Here is a 9,180-nt window from a genome sequence, read left to right on the forward strand (position 1 = left end):
TTTATGCTGATTTCGTTCTAAAATATAGCCAAATATCGTACAGAAGCAAATCATATAGATGAGTCCAACATTTTCTGATCACACAATTGAGGCCAGTCGATACGCGAGAGTTAATGACAGGGAAAAATTCTAGTATTTTAGACGACCATTGGATTATATTTAGTTGTAAAATAGACCACTACAACTAGCAGCACGACGGAGTGCGTAAATATTGGGCAAAAGTCTCTGATCAAAATGCTAAGGGTAATATCTGTGCAGTGCTCTGTGACATAATTTCAAAATCTTCCAAAATGGATTTGGACATAAGGGGGCTTCTAAGATATTGTAGTGTTGTAGGGTATCACATGGTCGGCCTTTACTTGGTTTTCAATGTATTTAGCTCTTAGAAATCATTTTTCTCTGAATGTATACAATTTCACTATCTTCCATATTGCTCTTTCCCGGGAATCAGGTCTCCATCAACTACTTCGGGTCACCATCAACTTACTGGTCACTGTCGCGAATATAGGACTAAATTTTGGAAAGAACTAGCAGTTCGCTTATATAAAGATGCGAAGGCTATGAAGGACCCATCATTCTTCTAAACCCTACACGCAGAAAAATATATGTTAGAAATATGTTTGGATCCAAACATATATTTGTTTGGGACTGGTTGCAAACAAATATATTTTTGGATGCAAACATAATTTGTTTCGGTGCAAACAAATATTTGTTTGCAACATTTTGTAACATAACTCAATTTTATTTGTTGGGTACCAACATATTTTATATGTTAGAACATATTTTTTTATGGGTGCGGAGAGGATTTTTTTCAAAGAGCTAAACAACAGAGCTCTCGATTACTTTTGAATTGGTGTTATAGGTGACTTAAAAGAAGACAGGAGGGTGAGAAGTCTGTTTTTGCGTTGATGATGTGTTGGCTTGGTTGGCCGCACAACAAAGCAGAACCGAAACATTTTTTGCTCTCTTCCAAATATGACTGTAAATAGAAGTTGTATGTATGCATGAACATTAGTAAGAAGTAACGTCTCAGCAACAACTAGAAAATACACACCGCACAACAACAACAACGAAAAAACTTTTTGCATGTTTTTTCGTTGCTGTTGTGAATTTTCTAGTTGTTGCTGAGACGTTACTTCTTACTAATGTTCATGCATACATACATACATGCGTTTTTCGCATTAACACCGACATATATACAGAGGAGTCAATTTTTTTGTGTGTTGTTGTTGTAACGTTTTCTTTCTCAAGTAGGCATTTTTTGGTGCATGGACAATAGAAAAGAAATAAACGTCTCAGCAACAGTTTCCATCCCTCTTGCCGCGCACACACCACACATAGTTCCATCAGCAATCGGCAGTGTTTGCTTGGTGAGAACAAAAGAGCGTATCATTGGCGCGTGTCTCAACTTGAGTGTCTCAACTTGAGACACGCGCCAATGTTGCACCAAAAAATGCCAACAACAACACACAAAGAGCTGTTTGGATGTTTTTTTGTTGCTGAGACGTTGCTTCTTACTAATGTTCATGCATACATACATACATGCGTTTTTCGCATACACACCGATTTGCTTGATGAGAACAAAAGAGCGTAACATTTGCGCGTGTCTCATGTTGGCATTCTGGTTGTGTTCTTTTTTTATTCTTTTTATTTGTTTTGTGCCTTCGCGTCGTGTCACAAGTGTTGTAATAAATGTTGATACCAACTGTTTTGGGGGAAGACAAATTATTTGTCGAAGCGCCGGAGCCTTTAAATCTACAAAGCTTTATAAAAGCAGCCAAATTAGAGTTAAAAATTGATGCCTCAAGAAAAATAACAGCCTTAGTGTTTGGTGCAACCATTAAAGAAGACCAGTTTGAAAAAGTAATTCATCAATATATGTCAACACCTACTTTTCATATTGAGTTGCAATTTGGAGGTAAGTACACTGGATTTACAGCCTGTTTCTTTATGTCGGAACAAAAAAAATTTCGTTTCAAAATAAAGAAACAGGCTGTTAATATTTTTTTCTTTTTTTAAATAATATATTTCTTTTTTTAAATAATATATTTAATTTTCATTTAGACTCCGTTCGATCAGTGGCATCAGCATCGACAGTTAGTGGCACTCTATCGGAGTGTGAATCCGTAGGTGGTTTTGGGGATCTTACCCCAAAAACAAATGTTATTTCAACTTTAAAGACTGACATAGAGTCCATCAAGTCAATTCCGGCTATCAACAAAATATGGAGAATTTTTATTGCCGAAAAACGCCTGCAAAATAAAGATAGGGTGAATATTTCGAAGGCCCTTATTGACGAATGTCTAAAAGAAGACCCTAACAGATTGTAAGTATTTTACTTTATTGAAAAAATAGTGATTGTAATAAAAGGAAAAAAAATTAATAAATAAAAATAATAACAAATATTAAGAATAATATTAATAATAATAAATTAAAAAATTAATATAAAATAAAAGTTTTATGAAAACTGGCACGATATAAATTATAAACTTATTAACAAATGTTTATTTTATTTTATCAATAACAACAATATATTATTTATAAAAATTAAAACATAATAAATTAATATTAGAAACATAAGAATAATTTTAAGCATAATAAAAATTGTAATAATTAAAATAATAAAATAATATCAGTAATAAAAAATTGTTAAAAATAATAATATTAAAATAAAAATTCTAATTATAAAGATATTAAAGAAAATAAAAAACTATGTTTCAGTATAAATTATTTATTTTCTTTAATATTTTTATAATTAGAATTTTTATTTTAATATTATTATTTTTAACAATTTTTTATTACTGATATTAATATTATATTAATTATTACAATTAATTTTATATTATATATTATAATATGTATGAATTTCTTTTATGTTAAATAAAATGTGAATATCAAAAATTGATTTTAAAACTAGTTTGCATTATGGTTGAATTATATCTGCAGTAAGTATACAAATGGACCCAATCATAAATTTATGTTTGCACCCCAATATATATTATGTTTGGGTCCAAACATAAATTATGTTTGCACCCGAACAAAAAATATGTTTGGACCCAAACATTAATTATGTTTGGACCCAAACATTAATTATGTTTGGACCCAAACATTAATTATGTTTGGACCCAAACATTAATTATGTTTGGACCCAAACATTAATTATGTTTGGACCCAAACATAATTTGTTTGCAGCACCCAAACATATGTTATGTTTGGGAATGTTTGCAAACATATATTTGTTTGCTGCAAAATATGTTTGGGACATATGTTAGAGAGGCTTATATTTTTTTGCGTGTAGCGACACATGATTCTATATCCCTTGAGGAGATGGGCACACGTTTTCTTAACGAAAACTATAAGTGACAGAGACTTATGGCTAGGAGAGAGCCACGTTCCGTCTGATTCTCTAGGAAAAAATTCCACAAGAAGTGCCTCATACTTTTAGAGACTATGGAGCTGCAGTTTAGAAAATTGCTCCTCAACATACCTATTTTAGGACTATGTGGCCCATATGGGAACGCCAAGCTTCGGCGTCATCCATTTCCCCGCTAGGACCAAACGACCTAACATTGGGTAATGTTGACAAATCTCTAAACTCCTTCGGCATGTTGATCATTAGTTTCCCAATATTTTGGGTAGGTGGGGATGGGCAATTAGGAGCTTGGAGGTAGAAGCTGACCTAGTGGGTTTCTCCTCCCGCAGCAACAGCGTATTCTCCACTCTTCTCGTTTGCAACGATGTGCTCATGATGCTGATAGTTGTAGCAGCACGTCGCCTTGGCTCCCCTATCCTATACTTGTGCTGATCAGCCTACTGACTGTATAAAATTTTGTATTTGGGTCTGCCTATCAAACCTAATCAGCTATTTGTCCAGGGCGATGCTAACTAGGCTTTTGTACGAAGACGAAAAGTCTCTCATGATTTCCTTGGCGGTGAATTCGCTTGAAAGCCTATATACCACGGCAGTATATGACAGCCTCTCCAATGCTTTAACCTTATCTTAAGCATTACGGCTACTTAATCTAAGGGATAGTACACCCTCTGTTATCTTTTTTTATGGTGAAGTCTGGGGCTGAGCGACGTTGCCAGCACGATCCTAACTTCCTTCACACCAGTTTTTTAGAAGGTGATGGATAGTGCTTAGTTTTTGCGGTTTCGTCATTCGTAGGGGCAGCCGATGCTGTCTTCGCTGTTGACGAGGAATTTGACAGCACGACCTTTGGGGCACGCTTGGTTTTTGTTGTTGTAGCTGCTCCTACTGCTGTATTCGTTCTGATTAATCTCAAATTGGATTTGCTACTAAGTCCAGGTGGTTTGGGAAACCCTCTGAGCGGCGATTGATATATTCCCCGAATTTTTGCCAAATGGGTAACCCATGGTTAAGGAAAGTGCGGCGTTCAGTAAGTCGGGTGGTCTGTTGATAGCGACGATATTAGGAAGGTGGTCTGAACCTAAATAAATTATGGACTGCAAAATCAATTCAAAATGGGGTACATGATGGATATATCGGGTAAGCCGTAGCGGTCTCTCGTTGTTCTGGTGAGTGCGTCTAACGTCATTTACTACGCAAAACCTGGAGCTATCGATTCCTAGAAACCTTTGGTAATTTTCTAGGACAGAATGTCTAAATTAATGTTTGGCATTGAAATACCCTAGCACCAGATTATTGCCTTCCAAAAGTGGACTAGTGTTAAAATTTTAGATTCTTTCCAAAAGCTCACGTTAAAACTTTTTAGCACTAAAAAGTCACAGTTTGTTCAGTTCTACCAATTGTTTTAATCAAAACTTTATACATCACACTAAATTTTCAGATTTTTAATGCTTTACATGTTATTGACGTTTTTCTTTTTTCGAAAAGAATAATAGGAGCATTTTTATCTTCGAAATCTTTGATTGGGGATATTAGTTAAACTATTCCGATTTTTGGTCCACAATTATTTCAACGTCTCCATATGCAAAACCTAAAACCAATAACAACAGTGATCTAAATATCAAAATTTCAGTTCTACGCATTCACCCAATACAAAGTTTAATAATATATTCAAAACAATCCACACTCCTCCAAAATGAGTACCGTTTATTACATTTCGAACAATTTTAGTACGCATTTGCAAAACCACCACCGGCTCTCAACACCAGCTACCAATAGAGATCTCAATATCAAAATTAGGGATACAAGCACTATAAATTCAAACAATACTTAAATTGGTACCAAGTAGTACTACTCTACCTCCATATCTTAACCACAGACACCAGCTGTTACATCTGTATCAGGATTTCAGCTCTATTCCTTTACCCAATACAAAATTTAGTACCATTCAGTAATTTTCGTACAATTATCGGAAACCAGCTCCATATCTTAACCACAGACACCAAGGGTCACATCGATATTAAATTTCAGGATTTAGGCTTTATTCCAAATTTAGTACTATTTAGTATTTTCCGTACAATTATAGTACACATTTCCAAAACCACTTCCATATCTCAAATTCAGATACAAACAGAGACTTCTATATCAAATTTCGAGCTTTCATCTCTATCCCTCCATCCAGTACCAAATTATGTAAAAATTAGTACTTTTAGTACAAATACGGGACGCATTTCCAAACCACCGCCAAATCTCAAAGAGTTATCTAAATATCAAATTTAATAATTTTATCTCTATCCCTTCACACAATGCCAAATTCAGTACCATGCAGTAATTGTCGTATAATTGTAGTATACATATTCAAAACAACTTCCATATGTCCAGGCTACACATGAACAACGACCCCAATACCAAATATGTGATTTCAAGCACTGAACATACAGTGCCAATACCAATTTGTACCATATATGGTACTCTTTAGTTTTTTTTCGAGCACTTGTAGTATGCATTCTAAAAACCACCTCTTTATCACAAACCTACAACCAACAGGAACCCCAATTCCAACATTTAATATTCGCCTGCAAGTTATTTTTAGCGTTTCGGTAGAATGGAAATGTTGGTATTTTTTCACACAAAAGTAGTGGTCCATTCTACTCGCTGTCCTTTATAACGGCTACAAAATCAGGAACATTTTTAGTTGTTGGTCCATTTCAACCCCTAAAAACCAATAAGCCTACCCTTAAGAAAATTTTCGTGAGGATCGGATGATAATTGAAACCTGTATATTATAACCCCAACCTGTTTGTTAGGTGACATTTTTACAAAATATACACTCAACATTAAGTCAAATTCAAAAAATTGCTTCCGATAAATATATATTACAAAATCTATGTTAACATCATTATTGACATCCTTTTAAGCGATTTTTTCAGATTTTCTTTCATGCCAAGAGGGTATTATGAATTCACAAAATTTGTCAAAATCGGTCGGTTTCGCTACATATATCCGATATATTTACTATTAGCAGAATTTACCTTTTCGTCTATTTGTGATTTCGCCGGTATTAAAAATATTCGCGGTTTAATGGAATATGTGACTTTTATTTAACACAAATATTATGGTCTATTTCACCCACTAAATATTACCCGACGACCATCCAAATTGGAAGGCTTCTCAGCCCTAAGTTCTACCCCCATACTAAATTCCGCGTCGATTGGTCTATACTTGTGACCTGTAGAGCAACTGCAAAATCAAGAGATTTTTCAGTTTTTTGTACATTTCAACCCCTAAATATTATGCGAACATCTCCAAAAGCAATAGGGTTCTCTTCTTTTTGGTCTAATAAAACTTATAATACCCCCAACTCATATTATTTTTGGATATTAAAACACCTACTGATAACACTACTAATTCCAAACCTTTTTTTTACATCGAATGCCTGGATGTTAGCTGTATCTGTTCATAAAATAGCAAAAGGTACGAAATGTAGTTATTTTTATTACTATTCTTGCCCAAATTTCCAAAACCCCAGTCTTATCTCACCCTCTCGGATTTGGAATTATATTACTGTTTTTCTGCTTCGAAAACTTGTATATATGAACCCACTGTATTATAAGACTCTTTTTGTAATTCTCCATAATTTTTAACATTCTTTCTCAACGTAAATCACAACAATCCCAACAAAAGATTTCAGTTCGTTTAATATTTAACGTATAATAAGATATACAATTACACTGCACTTCACATCCTGACTCACACATAACACAGTTGGTAATATGCCTGCATGCAACTTCACAATATCGTGAACATCTATGCAGTAAAATATGGCATATGGCATTACTTACACATACTTACACCAATGTGTAAGTTTACATTTGCCATGGATACGAAGGCACTTTATCACTCACTGGCTGGCTTTAGTGATGGATAACGTGAGCAGCAATTCAGCCCTTAGACACTGAGCTAATTGAGCCAGGAACATGCACACATGTTGCTTGTGACGTTTGTGTTCTGTTCTAGGTGTGTGTGTGTGTTTGTGGATTTTTATGAAATTTCACCATGCATCCTCATATTTTTGCCGTACCATATGCTAACACCATCATCGCATTCGTAGTCCTCTTGGTCCTGACCTGGAGGCAGGCACATGAGTAACAGAGTGGAATCTGTATCTATGTAATTGCATTAGAGATGGGTGTGTTCTATGAACGAAACACATACATACGTGTGTTTTTTTGAAGTTTCAAAATATGCAATGCAGTTTGCACCATCCTGGCGTAAGGGCAATTGGAAATTTAGCTACCAAAAGCCGCTAAAAATAACAATTCAGCGAAGCGTATAGGAAAAAAAAGTTGAACTTTTTAAAGCTTACAGAGTTTGAAAATAAATGAAAAGGCTTAAAGCGCCAAGCCTTAAATGATCACAGCCATTTTGGTTCGCAATTGTTTGTCATTTATGTTTTGTGTGCCACAAAAACTGCGGCAGCGCTTGTTGGATAAGGCCATTGTTAGTAAATTGAAATCGGCAAAGAAAAGCAACTGCACCCAAATGTTACAATGAAAATAAATTGAATGGAAAATAGTTCTTCCATGATATTCAAAATTTAATAAGCCTTAATACGGTTTGAACGTTTAACGATGTGGAAATCATTCTAGCTTCCGAACGATTTGAAGTAGGTTGGTAAAAAGTTACTCCGATGTGTGTTTGGTCTGCAGAACGTTTGGTATTGAAAATTAGCTACATGGGTCCAAACTTTCCTTTAGCGACATTATTCACCGGAATTCTTTCAAATTTCGTACTGTAAGTTCCTAATACGGCCTTTAACAGAAATTTGCGTATGCGGATTCAATTCCCCCATACAACTGTACCTTCCTTTATTCGGTATTTTGATGATTTTTGCAATATTATTCACCGGAATTTCGTATTTGGATTTGGTAATGCATACTACAGCGTATGACAGAAAATAGCGTATGCAGGCCCACATCTACGTATAGACCATATAACGGTAGCTCCCGATATTCCGTATTTTGATTATTTTACCGACACTATTCACTGGAATTGTTTCAAGTTTGGCATTTGAAATTCGAAATAAATACTAGAGCTTAAGACAAAAAACTGTCAACACAGGTCCACGTCTTCCTATAGCCCCATACAACGGTACCTCCCGGAACTATTTCAAATTTGGTACTTGAAGTTCGTAATGGATATTACAGCTTAAGACAGAAAATTGTCCATGCAGGTCCACTACTACTGTATTCAGTACTTTGATGATTTTAGCTACATTATTTAAAGAATTTTTTTCAAGTTTCGCCCTTGAATATTGTAATGGCTTACGAAAAAGTTGCCATGTCGTCGTATAGACCCTAATATATTGGCTAAATTCGGTATTTTAAAGATTTTAACAGAATTTTTGACGGAATTATTTTTTTTTTTTTGAAAATTGCCAAATTCGTTCCAAATGGTGAAGGGTATTCAAAGTTCGGCAAGGCCGAACTGTCAGCTTTTTTACTTGTTTTCTTTTTTAAATATCCAATTTTTTTTACAAATGGTAGAGAGCCCGGCCAATTTTGTTCTTTTAATTAAGACCAGCCGATTTAAAGTACTTTAATAGTCAATACCATTGAGAGTTTCTAACGGAATTAGAACTACTTTCGTGTATGGAATTCTCATTTAAAGTGTCAATCCTGTACAAAAAAAAAAGAATAAGTGAATAGCTCTAAAAATTAATTAATAGCCAATTTTAAAATGCTTGTTTGTTTTGAAAATGGTCTATTTTAAATGCTCATAACTTCTTAAATATTGACATTTCGGGGATT

General features: G+C 34.6%; 1 long non-coding RNA gene across 1 annotated transcript; it reads left to right on the forward strand.

The window, feature by feature from the left end:
* The first annotated feature begins 1,452 nt into the window (after positions 1 to 1,452).
* On the forward strand, positions 1,453 to 2,358 carry LOC131806089 (uncharacterized). The gene is made up of 2 exons (XR_009343952.1): positions 1,453 to 1,918; positions 2,065 to 2,358. It is a non-coding gene; the product is annotated as an uncharacterized LOC131806089 (long non-coding RNA).
* The last annotated feature ends 6,822 nt before the right edge of the window (positions 2,359 to 9,180 follow it).

This window comes from Musca domestica, unplaced genomic scaffold (genome assembly GCF_030504385.1).
Source record: "Musca domestica strain aabys unplaced genomic scaffold, Musca_domestica.polishedcontigs.V.1.1 7, whole genome shotgun sequence".
Taxonomy (NCBI): domain Eukaryota; kingdom Metazoa; phylum Arthropoda; class Insecta; order Diptera; family Muscidae; genus Musca; species Musca domestica.